The sequence below is a fragment of the Triturus cristatus genome, chromosome 1_2 (genome assembly GCF_964204655.1).
Source record: "Triturus cristatus chromosome 1_2, aTriCri1.1, whole genome shotgun sequence".
NCBI lineage: Eukaryota > Metazoa > Chordata > Amphibia > Caudata > Salamandridae > Triturus > Triturus cristatus.
The window spans coordinates 1,143,315,711-1,143,328,415 of record NC_140580.1 but is presented as its reverse complement, the minus strand read 5'-3'; the positions used below and the strand labels follow the sequence as shown (position 1 = coordinate 1,143,328,415).

Below are 12,705 nucleotides of genomic sequence, written 5' to 3'. Positions count from 1 at the left end.
GACCCTTCTTGGCTGGAGGAGGTCTGACACTGCTTGGAGAGGAGAGGTGTGACGGTACTTGAGTAAGAGAGGTCTGACTCCAGGAAGAAGTGGTCTGGGCTGTGTTGGGTAGAAGAGGTCTGATTCTGCTAGGTAGAAGAGGTCTAACATTGTATGGGTGGGTGAAGTCTGACTGTTGGGGTTGGAGAGGTCTGACACTGCATGGGTAGGAGAAGTCTGACTACTTGAGTACAAGCTTTCTGACCCTACATGCGTAGGAAAGGTCTAGCTCTCCTTGGGTAGGAGAGGTCTGACACTGCTTGGGTAGAATTGATCTGACCCTACTTGGGCAGAAAATATCTGATTCTGCTTGGGTAGGAGAGGTCTGACACTGCATGGACATGAGAGGCCTGTCACTACATAGGTAGAAGAGGTCTGACACTGCATGGGTTGGAGAGGCCACCCTATGCATGTATAGGAGAGGTCTGACTCCACCTGGAAGAAGAGGTCTGACACTGCTTGGATTGGAGAGGCCACCCTATGCATGTATAGGAGAGGTGTGACTCCACCTGGTAGAAGAGATCTGACACCACATGGATGGGAGAGGCCTGACTCTACCTGGTAGAAGAGGTCTGACACTGCATGGATTAGAGAGGTCTGCCACTGCATGGATAGGAGAGGTCTGACCTTGCTTGGGTAGAATTGATCTGCCCCTACTTAGGCAGAAAGGGTCTGACTCTGCTTGAATAGGAGAGGTCTGACTCTCTTTGGGTAGATGAGGTCTGACACTACATAGGTAGGAGAGGTCTGACACTGCATGAATTGGAGAGGTCTGACTCTGCCTGGCAGAGGAGGTCTAACACTGGTTTGGTGGGAGACGAGGTCTGACACATGACGGATGCGGATGTCTGAGACTGTTTGGAGAGGAACGTTGTCATACTGCTTGACTAGGAAGGTCTGACCCTACTTGGGTAGGAAAGGTCAGACTCTGTGTGGGTTGGAGAGGTCTGACACTGCTTGGGTAGGAGAGGCCTGACACCACTTAGGTAGGAGAGGTCTGACCCTGCTTGGGTAGGAGAGGTCTGACACTGCTTTTACTGGGGATGTCTGATGTGCAGGGGATGTCTGATGTGCAGTGGATGTCTGATGTGTAGGGGATGTCTGATGTGCAGGGGATGTCTGATGTGCAGGGGATGTCTGTTGTGTAGGGGATGTATAATATGTAGGAGATGCGGGGTGCGAGAGATCTGACAGTGCCTGGGTAGGAAAGGTCCGACTCTGTGTGGGTAGGAGAGGTCTGACCCTGCTTGGGTAGGAGAGGTCTGGTGGCTCTGCTTGTGTAGGAGAGGTCTGACACTGCTTGCACAGGGGATGTCTGATGTGTAGGGGATGTCTGAAGTACAGGGGGTGTCTGATGTGCAGAGGATGTCTGATGTGCAGAGGATGACTGATGTGCAGTAGATGTCTGATGTGCAGGGAATGTCTGGTGTGTATGGGACGTGGGGTGCGAGAGGTCTGGTGCTGCTTGGCAGGAGGCGTCTGACACTGCTGAGGTCTCGGTGGTCTGACTTCTGCCTGGTTTCAACATGGAAATTAACAGATTCCTTATAGTGCTTCGATTGACAGCGTAATCTGCTTCAAAGCACTCCTGGTTGGTGCACGGTGGGCAATATGACTGTGCCCAGCCTCCGTCCTGTCTGTGGGGGCTCGGACAGCACCAGCTGGAGCCCCCTCTACTCCGGGGTTGGACTTCCACCTGCCTGCCTCGTGAGCTAGCGCTCGGAAGCGGCACTTTACAAAGCACTAGAATGTGTGAATGTTTATGTAGACCCATATTTCTAGGCCGCACTACTGTTAGTGCAGACCTGCACAAGGGTGCGCCCAGGGGCGGAGGGCAGGTCTCGTCTGTGCGGTTACTAGAGTGAGGCGCTCAGTGTCACAAGTCTGGGAAGTTTTGATAAGCAAATACCGCTAACTCCGCGCCTCGCCATTGGTCGCCAGATTTTGACACAAGTAATCAGATTGAAAAATCAACGGTGGGTAGAAAAACAGAAGTGCGTGTAGCGGCCCAGGCACAGCGGAGGGAGACACAGATATCCTGTCAGGGAGCAGCAGGTTCACTGTAGGCCCCTGGACGTGTACCCCACCCCAAGACTCGGCACTTCGGCAAAGGGTTGCTCACTTCACCCCAAGACTGCGCACTTCTTGACTGTGCATTTCGGCCAACAATTGCTCACTTCGGCGAAGGACTGTGCTCTGCATCCACGCCTGTCTACTTCACCGTACAGCTGCCCGGACGTGTTCTTCACCCCGGGATTTAGGACATTAAACAAGGACTGCGCACTTCAGTCCAGAACTGTGCACTTCGGCCCAGAACTTGCACTCAACAACAGCATTGCGCACTTCGGCCCAGGCCCTGCACTCTTACAGGATCAAGCACTCTGGCTGAGGTGTGGCACCTCACTCCATGCCAGGACACTTCATTCCACGACTGCGCATTTCAGTCCAGGATTGAACAATTCACCCCTGGCCATGTACCCCACCCCAGGACTGACCACTTAAGCCAAGTACTGCGCACTTCGCCCCAAGACTTGCGCTTTCCCGCGGGACTGCACATTTCGGCCCAAGTCTGCGCACCGCGTCCAGGACTGCGCATCGAAGGCACGGACTGCGCACTACACCGAAGGGCGACGGCCCCGGATGCGCGCTTCAACCAGGTCTGCGCACTCCGTTGAAACACAGCGCACTTCGGGCCAGGACTGCGCACTCCACCGAAGGGCACCGGCCCCCTGCGCCCTCCAACCAAGTCTGCACACTCCATTGAAACACAGCGCACTTCGGGCCCGGGCTGTGCACTTCGATCTAGAACAGCGCACTCCATCGAAGGGCAACTCGCTTCTCCCCCGGACTGTGCACTTCAACCCAGGCCCGCTCACTCCATTTAAAGACATCTCACTTCGGCCCCGAAGATCGCGCTTCATCCCAGGACTGTACACTCCACCCCAAAGCCACCCATTTCAACACAGGACAATGCATTCCACACAAGGGCAGCTCACTTTGTTGTGAAACGACACATTTCCCTCAGCACTGGACACTCCATCTCAGGACTGGACACTCCACCACATGGCCACGCATTTCATCATACGGCTGTGCATTTCACACAAGGGCAGCTCACTTCGCTGTAAAACGACGCGTGTTCCTTCCCTCAGCACTGGACACTCCGCCCAAGGACCACGCCTTTCAGCCTAGGGCTGTGCACTTAACACAAGGACAGTTCACTATATTGTAAAACGACACAGTTTTTCTCAGCACTGCAGACTCCACCCCAGGACCAGGCATTTCAGCATAGGGCCGCGGAGTCTGTTCTACAAGTCCTGTACATTCAAGAGTGAACACTTCCCCCCAGGACTGACTGCTCATTGCACCCCAGTCTGCGTGCTGCACCACACGTGTGAGCCCCGCTGCGCCCCTGGACCGCTGGCCTCCTCGCCCAGCACTTGGAACACAGAGTCCTGGACAGGTGAGTGTCACACACCCTTAGATCATTATATGTCCGTGCCTTATTTTGTCTGTTTTACTTTCTCGTCGTATTTTAGTTTCGGGTTTGTGCGAACTTGGCACAATAGAGCGGCAGGGTGGCAACCCACATTTCACAGGTTCGAATAAGGATAGGGCTGACTCAGCCTTTCATCCATCATAGGTTGATAAGACCAAGTAGGGTAATCGTAATAATACCTGTGTTTACAGAGCTAGGAAGCCGCCCGACAGTGGAAGCAAGCGCTAGGGCTATCCAGAAAGTACGTTATGATTGTAAAACTTGTGTGTGCGCGTGCGTTTGAAGTGGGGGGAGGGGTCGGCTTCTGGTTATGTAATTCAGTCATCTGCTGTAGAAGAAGAAACATAGACTTACAGGTTTGCATTGAGCCCAGGTCCCAGGAGGCACTTCACAATCACTAACACAGACCCCCCCCCCCCCCCCCGCAGTGATCCTCAGTGTGCGGGGTTTGTGCGGTGGCCTCACTCGCCGGGACTAGACCTCTGGGTCACAGACCACAGAGAAGGGGCTGCGGGTACTTGCTCACCCCTCCTTCACGCCTCAGGTCACCCCAAACCCAAGCAATAACTGATGGGCGAGTCGATTCAATCACACACACAGGGGGTGACTATTTTGCCCCTTTAGACACATCTCCCATCACTCGGTAGTTCCCTGAGTATGATGTTACGGTTTTGCAAAGCGCTTTTAATCATCTTTATGGCATCAGTGCGCCGTCATGTTGGCGTTTTTTTGTGCTTAACACCCGGAGCCAAACTTTAACAATGACCGTTTATGGTTGTGTGATTTTGTTTGGGAGTGCGTTCCGTGTTTAGATGCGATTCTGGAGAGTTAGTGTGGTGGGTTGTGTAAGTACACCTGGAAGTAACATGTAAATGTAGTTGAGCTTATATAGCGCACAGCTACCCGCTGTGGGTTTCCCGGCGCTTGCTTAGGGAACCCGTCCTGGTATTCCCCTGTGAGATAGCAGGGTATCCACAAGGTGAAAGTCAGGCATCCCGCCTCGAGGGGCCGTTGTGGAGATTAAGCAAGCTATTGCCCAGAGTCGCAGAGTGTGAACCCGTGAGTCGAGGAGGCACGGGGTGAGAATTATCGAGTACGTGGAATTTTTAAGCCAAGGCCCGCCGAGGCGGGAATTGAACCCTGGTCCAGGACCGATCTCAGCTTCCCGGTCTGCCGCCTCTAACCCCTGAGCCACACTTCTCCATGAGTTCGATTTAAAATGACGCCTGTTCTATAAAAAGACAAAACAACACACTCTAAACCAGAGCTTATATTAGCTTCACACCAGGCTCAAACACTGGAATTTTGGGACTCCGGAGTCCTTTCTATATGTCTCTCATATGTAAGGATGGTTGCCCGCCTCTTCATGCTGTCACGATCGCACACATCAAATAGATGACTACCGAGGCCATAATACTGCCCCAATGGTGCAATATTGACGACTGATTTCGTAGTGTGCGCTACACTGATATCATCACACACGAGCATCTCCGTCAAGCGCTACATTTTTTTAAAGCCCCTTCGAGGCGGGCACAGTAAAGACCCTCGAATAGGGCCGGAGATTGTGGGTCCCAGCAGAGGCCTCTGAAATACAACACCACAACTGTTTACAGCAGGAACAGCTTGCTTGCAGTGCTTGCGGGACATATGCAAATGAGTATGCAAATACGGGTGCCCGATCCCAAGCCTGGATGCCAGGAACTGCCGCCGCGAGAGGGGAACTCCCTGGTCCGCCTGAGTGTCTAAGTGTGCAAGTGTGAGCAGAGTCGGCGTAGAGATGCCGTCGTCCTCGCAGAGGTGGGGGCTACCTCTTTTCTGGAGAGCAGCAGCGGTGCTTGATATGGGGCTCAGGGCGCCTCCCTGCGAGTGGAGGGGGCCTGCTGCGTCCACATGCCAGGGCCCCAGGGCCCTCTGTTAACCTGATGTCTGTGACTGTGTCGCTTTCTCCAGCAGGTAGAGTTGGTGCCATTCTGTATTGGATTGTTCTGCTATAACCAGGGCCAAGGAATTATGCAATCGATTGTGCCACCACATAATTATAGATCTGCCACGTTTGCCACATAAACCATCATCTGATGCATATTTTTAACAAAAAGAAAAAATGTTTTGCAGCTCAAACTGTTCAAAAAGTTAATAACCATGCAGCAGCAGGTGTTCCAGGGCAGTGGGAGGCGTTTTGCAAATGTTGAATGGTCACCTTTCCTTTGCTTACTGCTATATGTGGGTATTAAACTGGTACTAATGAGGTCACCCAATGCCCAGACAGTGCTAACGTGTGTAAAAAGTACAAAATAATACAAGTAATACTATTAAAAATGTGCTGCATTACGTCGCATAACTTGCCTTTTCTTGCCACACAATGTACTCAACCCTGTCACATAATTTGACCCTCCCCTACCGCATAATTCAAGTAGCCCTGGCAATAACCTGCCCTGGGCAGGCTATTCTTACCTACTGGACTCCCGGCCTTCTACCCTATCTCTCTCGAATGACGTCATGGATTGGACCTGCAGGATGTGGTGGTCGCTGGAGATTCCCATGCAGAGCTCCGCAGGGTCACTCTCTGCAAACACTCAGCGCATTTGTAATCATTCAAACGGTACCTCACGCATACACGCTTGGCATTTTGCTATTTGATAAACATAGAGTTGTACGAAGAGGTCACACATTCTGGACCATTCTTGGATATCTCTGAAGCGCCCAGAAGCCTTGCTTTTAAGAACAAACTAATCACTTCCTCAAAGGACGTTTTCATGAGAAGCTGAAAGTTCAGAGGGCAAAACTCTCGGCGTGATCTCAAAATACAGATGCTGCCAGGTCTTAGAGCGACGTGGTTGAATTGCTGCTGATGGGGTGGTCTGTTATGTTGTGTTAGCTAGTTGTACTGATGCTGATAATGTGTGTCATGATGTCTTCAAGGGTGTGAGCTGCTTGGATTGCAGTTGGTGGTGTGGTGTGCCATGATGTCTTCAGGGGTGTGAGCTGCTTGGATTGCTGTTGGTGGTGTGGTGTGTCGTGATGTCTTCAAGGGTGTGAGCTGCTTGGATTGCTGCTGGTGGTGTGGTGTGTCATGATGTCCTCAAGGGTGTGAGCTGCTTGGTTTGCTGCTGGTGGTGTGGTGTGTCATGATGTATTCAAGGGTGTGAGCTGCTTGGTTTGCTGCTGGTGGTGTGGTGTGTCATGATGTCTTCAAGGGTGTGAGCTGCTTGGATTGCTGTTGGTGGTGTGGTGTGTCGTGATGTCTTCAAGGGTGTGAGCTGCTTGGATTGCTGTTGGTGGTGTGGTGTGTCATGATGTCTTCAAGAGTGTGAGCTGCTTGGTTTGCTGCTGGTGGTGTGGTGTGTAATGATGTCTTCAAGGGTGTGAGCTGCTTGGATTGCTGTTGGTGGTGTGGTGTGTCGTGATGTCTTCAAGGGTGTGAGCTGCTTGGATTGCTGTTGGTGGTGTGGTGTGTCATGATGTCTTCAAGGTTGTGAGCTGCTTGGATTGCTGTTGGTGGTGTGGTGTGTCATGATGTCTTCAAGAGTGTGAGCTGCTTGGTTTGCTGCTGGTGGTGTGGTGTGTAATGATGTCTTCAAGGGTGTGAGCTGCTTGGATTGCTGTTGGTGGTGTGGTGTGTCGTGATGTCTTCAAGGGTGTGAGCTGCTTGGATTGCTGCTGGTGGTGTGGTGTGTCATGATGTCCTCAAGGGTGTGAGCTGCTTGGTTTGCTGCTGGTGGTGTGGTGTGTCATGATGTATTCAAGGGTGTGAGCTGCTTGGTTTGCTGCTGGTGGTGTGGTGTGTCATGATGTTTTCAAGGGTGTGAGCTGCTTGGATTGCTGTTGGTGGTGTGGTGTGCCATGATGTATTCAAGGGTGTGAGCTGCTTGGTTTGCTGCTGGTGGTGTGGTGTGTCATGATGTCTTCAAGGGTGTGAGCTGCTTGGATTGCTGTTGGTGGTGTGGTGTGTCGTGATGTCTTCAAGAGTGTGAGCTGCTTGGATTGCAGTTGGTGGTGTGGTGTGCCATGATGTCTTCAGGGGTGTGAGCTGCTTGGTTTGCTGCTGGTGGTGTGGTGTGTCATGATGTCTTCAAGGGTGTGAGCTGCTTGGATTGCTGTTGGTGGTGTGGTGTGTCATGATGTCTTCAAGGGTGTGAGCTGCTTGGATTGCTGTTGGTGGTGTGGTGTGCCGTGATGTCTTCAAGGTTGTGAGCTGCTTGGATTGCTGTTGGTGGTGTGGTGTGTCATGATGTCCTCAAGGGTGTGAGCTGCTTGGATTGCAGTTGGTGGTGTGGTGTGCCATGATGTCTTCAGGGTTGTGAGCTGCTTGGTTTGCTGCTGGTGGTGTGGTGTGTCATGATGTCTTCAAGGGTGTGAGCTGCTTGGATTGCTGTTGGTGGTGTGGTGTGTCATGATGTCTTCAAGGGTGTGAGCTGCTTGGATTGCTGTTGGTGGTGTGGTGTGTCATGATGTCTTCAAGGGTGTGAGCTGCTTGGTTTGCTGCTGGTGGTGTGGTGTGTTATGATGTCTTCAAGGTTGTGAGCTGCTTGGATTGCTGGTGGTGGTGTGGTGTGTCGTGATGTCTTCAAGGGTGTGAGCTGCTTGGTTTGCTGATGGTGGTGTGGCGTGTCGTGATGTCTTCAAGGGTGTGAGCTGCTTGGTTTGCTGCTGGTGGTGTGGTGTGTCATGATGTCGTCAAGGGTGTGAGCTGCTTGGATTGCTTTTGGTGGTGTGGTGTGTCGTGATGTCTTCAAGGTTGTGAGCTGCTTGGATTGCTGTTGGTGGTGTGGTGTGTCGTGATGTCTTCAAGGGTGTGAGCTGCTTGGTTTGCTGATGGTGGTGTAGCGTGTCGTGATGTCTTCAAGGGTGTGAGCTGCTTGGTTTGCTGTTGGTGGTGTGGTGTGTCATGATGTCTTCAAGGGTGTGAGCTGCTTGGATTGCTGTTGGTGGTGTGGTGTGTCATGATGTCTTCAAGGGTGTGAGCTGATTGGTTTGCTGGTGGTGGTGTGGTGTGTCATGATGTCTTCAAGGGTGTGAGCTGCTTGGTTTGCTGTTGGTGGTGTGGTGTGTCATGATGTCTTCAAGGGTGTGAGCTGCTTGGATTGCTGTTGGTGGTGTGGTGTGTCATGATGTCTTCAAGGGTGTGAGCTGATTGGTTTGCTGCTGGTGGTGTGGTGTGTCACGATGTCTTCAACGGTGTGAGCTGCTTGGATTGCTGTTGGTGGAGTGGTGTGTCATGATTGTGAGAAGTTGGCCTGATGTATGATGTCACTAGTTCTAGTGTACACCTTATATCAGTCCAAATACCCTTATGGTGATTGGTTGTAAAGTCAACCTTATAGACCAGCTATCCTAGTGGTAGCATGGACAAGAGCAGTCTTAGGCTAAACTCTGAATGGCATGTGAAGCCAGCTGTGATTCCATATAAAATCCCTTGATTACCAAATGAAGGGACACCACAACAGATATATATATAAAATAAATGTATTTATTCTAGTCAAACCCTCAGCACTCTTTATGAGATTAGAGGTAAGTACAACACAGTCTTATTTAAGCATACATTAAGTCACACAGGTAAGTAATACAGTTAGGCCCTAGGGGCCAAGCAAACCATATACTAAGTAAGTGGTATAAGGACCACTGTCACGGAAATAGGATAGGCCTAGGCCTAGGGAATCGCTGGGGCTACACTACACTAGCAACAGTTAGGAAGTGGGAGGCCCACGGGATTCAGGTGCAGAGTGGAAACACTCACGCGTAATGCGTAAAAGTCGATAGAATTACTAGCAGTTAGAAATAAACAGTTTTAGGACACTTCTGAAGCAGCTAGAAAGTCGAGACTCAGAAACTAGACACTAGGATAGTCACTACCCTTGTGAGCACCGAAGTACCCAAGTTACCTAGCCCACGGGCTGCGGGTGCATAGGTGTGAACTTGCGTCGGGTTTCGTCGTGGACTTCTATGGATGCCTGAAGGAAAGTTGCTGACAGGCAGTCAGTGAAGAGTGTCCGGTGGATCCCAAGGCTGGGATCAAGAAGAGAGGAGACCTGCAAGCAGAGGGGACAGAGTCAAGGTCACTAGCCAGTGACCACGTGGAACCAGGAAGGAACCAGGCGATGTCGTGAAGATTGCAGGTGAAGGTGAAGCTTGTCGCTGCAGCCACGAGAACCAGGGAACGTCGAGGACAACCAGGACCAGGAGGCGAGCTGTCCCACGAAGGCTCTTGCTGTCGGCGGCGTCGAAGTTGGACTAGGACTCACCAAGCCTTGGCAAGCGGAACCCACGAAGAACGGAGGACTTGCTTCTGGTGCAGACCAGGAAGGTCTGGGGTGCTTCTCTTTTTCAAAGAAGCAGGAGCCAGTCTGGAGGAGCCAAACCAGTGGTGAAGATTTCAGGATGCGTTGTCACAAAGGCCACTAGCCAGCGGGCAAGCAACCGGACATACGCGGCAAGCAGGAAAATGCAGAAGGGACCCACGCAGGACTCGTGGAGTGTGGGGGGCTGATCTTCGGTGCAGATGGTGCTTGGGGCTTCTCAATCCCCGGTGCACAACTTCGAGGGTGCCTCAGAAGCTGCGCTTGAAGATACTAGCCACTTTTCCCAGGTAGCCGGTCCCACGTCTCTCGTCGCCTCCACGGATCTCAGCACGGCTGTGGATGTGGATCAGGGTCGGAGAAGTCTGGAAGTCAAGGCTCTGGTCGGGCTCTGCAGTCGGTCCCTCGTAGAACTTCAGCAAAGCAAAGGGTAGTCTCTTGATGGTGCCTGTTTGCACAGGGTAGCCACTCCTTGGCCACAAGGGAGATTCTTCAGTCTTCTTCTTTCGTCGAATGTCGAAGGTCCAGAGTTTCTGTTCAAGTTGCAGGTTCAGGATAATCTAAAGTCTTGAGGCCCAACTCCCACTCTTATACTAATCTGGGGGGCTGGGATACCTGCTAGGTCACGCCTTATGGGTGGGACCTGGGAGGGGGGTGGTTACACCCCCTTCCCTTTGTCCAGTTTCGCGCCAGGACTGGGGCTGGAGTGCCCCAGCACCGGTTTGAACTGGACTATGCACGGGACACCTTGTGTGCCCCAGGCATGTCTCATTCTATTCATCCCTCCCTGCCCCAATACACTAAGGCCTGTCTGGGGTGGTGCTCGCACCTCCCAAGGCAGGAAACCTATTGTCCAAGCCTCCCTTGCCGGGATCACTCCCAGCAGCAGGAGGTCAGACTCGTGTCTGTGGCAGCAGCATCCATTTTGTGATGCTGGGGCTCTGGTTAACTTTAACCGGGTAAGTAGGTTACAACATGTCTTCTCCCTCTAGAAGGGAGGGATAATATCCTCATCCCCAGAAATGGGATGGGGGTATTATTCCAAAGTGTTAGACACCTTACACAACATGTTTTGATAAAGCCAAACCATAGTTACCATAACCGTTTAAGATTATAAGGTACTTTAAGAGTATATGGTAGGCTGTATCATAGAACAGCTATAAGGACATGGTTCCGAAAGCTGCAGACAGGCTCAGCTCATGCTAGAGCACCATCTCACATGTTACCAAGCACTCTGCCTCCAGGATTGTTAAGGCCTGCCATAGGAGTGGCTGATAGGTACACATGTGTCTATATGTAAGTTAGGTATAGGAATACTACACCTAAGCAAGGGGTGATTACACGACCTTGCCCCAGCTGAGTGATCAGCCAGTTGTGTCATAATGGAAGGCCAGGCAAGGGGTGGCATAATACATGCTGCAGCCCCTGGTAGGCCTAGGGTACATCTATGCCCTGGGTACCTAGGGTACTCTGTACAGGGGCCAATAAGGTGATCCTATTCCAATGAGTTATGCACCTAAAGTACATAGTATCAATTTAGAGAGAGAACAGCAGGGCTGTGGGTCTGGTTAGCAGGCCCACAGCCACATCTAAGTCGAAAACCAGTAAAGCAAAAGCAAAAAGTTGGGGTGAACATAGAAAGCAGACCCTACTCTCCTACAATGATGTCTTCAAGGGTGTGAGCTGCTTGGATTGCTGGTGGTGGTGTGGTGTGTCATGATGTCTTCAAGGGTGTGAGCTTCTTGGATTGCTCTTGGTGGTGTGGTGTGTCATGATGTCTTCAAGGGTGTGAGCTGCTTGGATTGCTGCTGGTGGTGTGGTGTGTCGTGATGTCTTCAAGGGTGTGAGCTGCTTGCATTGCTGTTGGTGGTGTGGTGTGCCGTGATGTCTTCAAGGGTGTGAGCTGCTTGGATTGCTGTTGGTGGTGTGGTGTGTCATGATGTCTTCAAGGGTGTGAGCTGCTTGGTTTGCAGGTGGTGGTGTGGTGTGTCATGATGTCTTCAGGGGTGTGAGCTGCTTGGTTTGCTGGTGGTGGTGTGGTGTGTCATGATGTCTTCAAGGGTGTGAGCTGCTTGGTTTGCTGCTGGTGGTGTGGAGTGTCGTGATGTCGTCAAGGGTGTGAGCTGCTTGGTTTACTGCTGGTGGTGTGGTGTGTCATGATGTCTTCAAGGGTGTGAGCTGCTTGGATTGCTGTTGGTGGTGTGGTGTGTCATGATGTCCTCAAGGGTGTGAGCTTCTTGGATTGCTGTTGGTGGTGTGGTGTGCCATGATGTCTTCAGGGGTGTGAGCTGCTTGGTTTGCTGGTGGTGGTGTGGTGTGTCATGATGTCTTCAAGGGTGTGAGCTGCTTGGATTGCTGCTGGAGGTGTGGTGTGTCATGATGTCTTCAAGGGTGTGAGCTGCTTGGATTGCTGTTGGTGGTGTGGTGTGTCATGATGTCTTCAAGGGTGTGAGCTGCTTGGATTGCTGTTGGTGGTGTGGTGTGTCATGATGTCTTCAAGAGTGTGAGCTGCTTGGTTTGCTGGTGGTGGTGTGGTGTGTCATGATGTTTTCAAGGGTGTGAGCTGCTTGGATTGCTGTTGGTGGTGTGGTGTGCCATGATGTCTTCAAGGGTGTGAGCTGCTTGGATTGCTGTTGGTGGTGTGGTGTGTCATGATGTCTTCAAGGGTGTGAGCTGCTTGGATTGCTGTTGGTGGTGTGGTGTGCCATGATATCTTCAAGGGTGTGAGCTGCTTGGATTGCTGCTGGTGGTGTGGTGTGTAATGATGTCTTCAAGGGTGTGAGCTGCTTGGATTGCTGTTGGTGGTGTGGTGTGTCATGATGTCTTCAAGGGTGTGAGCTGCTTGGATTGCTGTTGGTGGTGTGGTGTGTCATGATG

The 12,705-nt window shown here is 51.8% G+C and overlaps 1 protein-coding gene across 3 annotated transcripts in view; it reads left to right on the top strand.

The window, feature by feature from the left end:
• The first annotated feature begins 2,050 nt into the window (after positions 1-2,050).
• GFI1B (growth factor independent 1B transcriptional repressor) overlaps positions 2,051-12,705 on the top strand; it is a 109,346-nt gene continuing 98,691 nt past the window's right edge. For 2 of the 3 annotated variants that reach the window (XM_085613903.1, XM_085613901.1), the window contains exon 1: positions 2,051-3,499. The gene's annotated coding sequence lies outside the window, so the exon portion shown is untranslated. Of the gene's footprint in view, positions 3,500-5,289; positions 5,489-12,705 lie in introns of those variants that run through there. The other variant, XM_085613902.1, reaches the window with a different exon arrangement.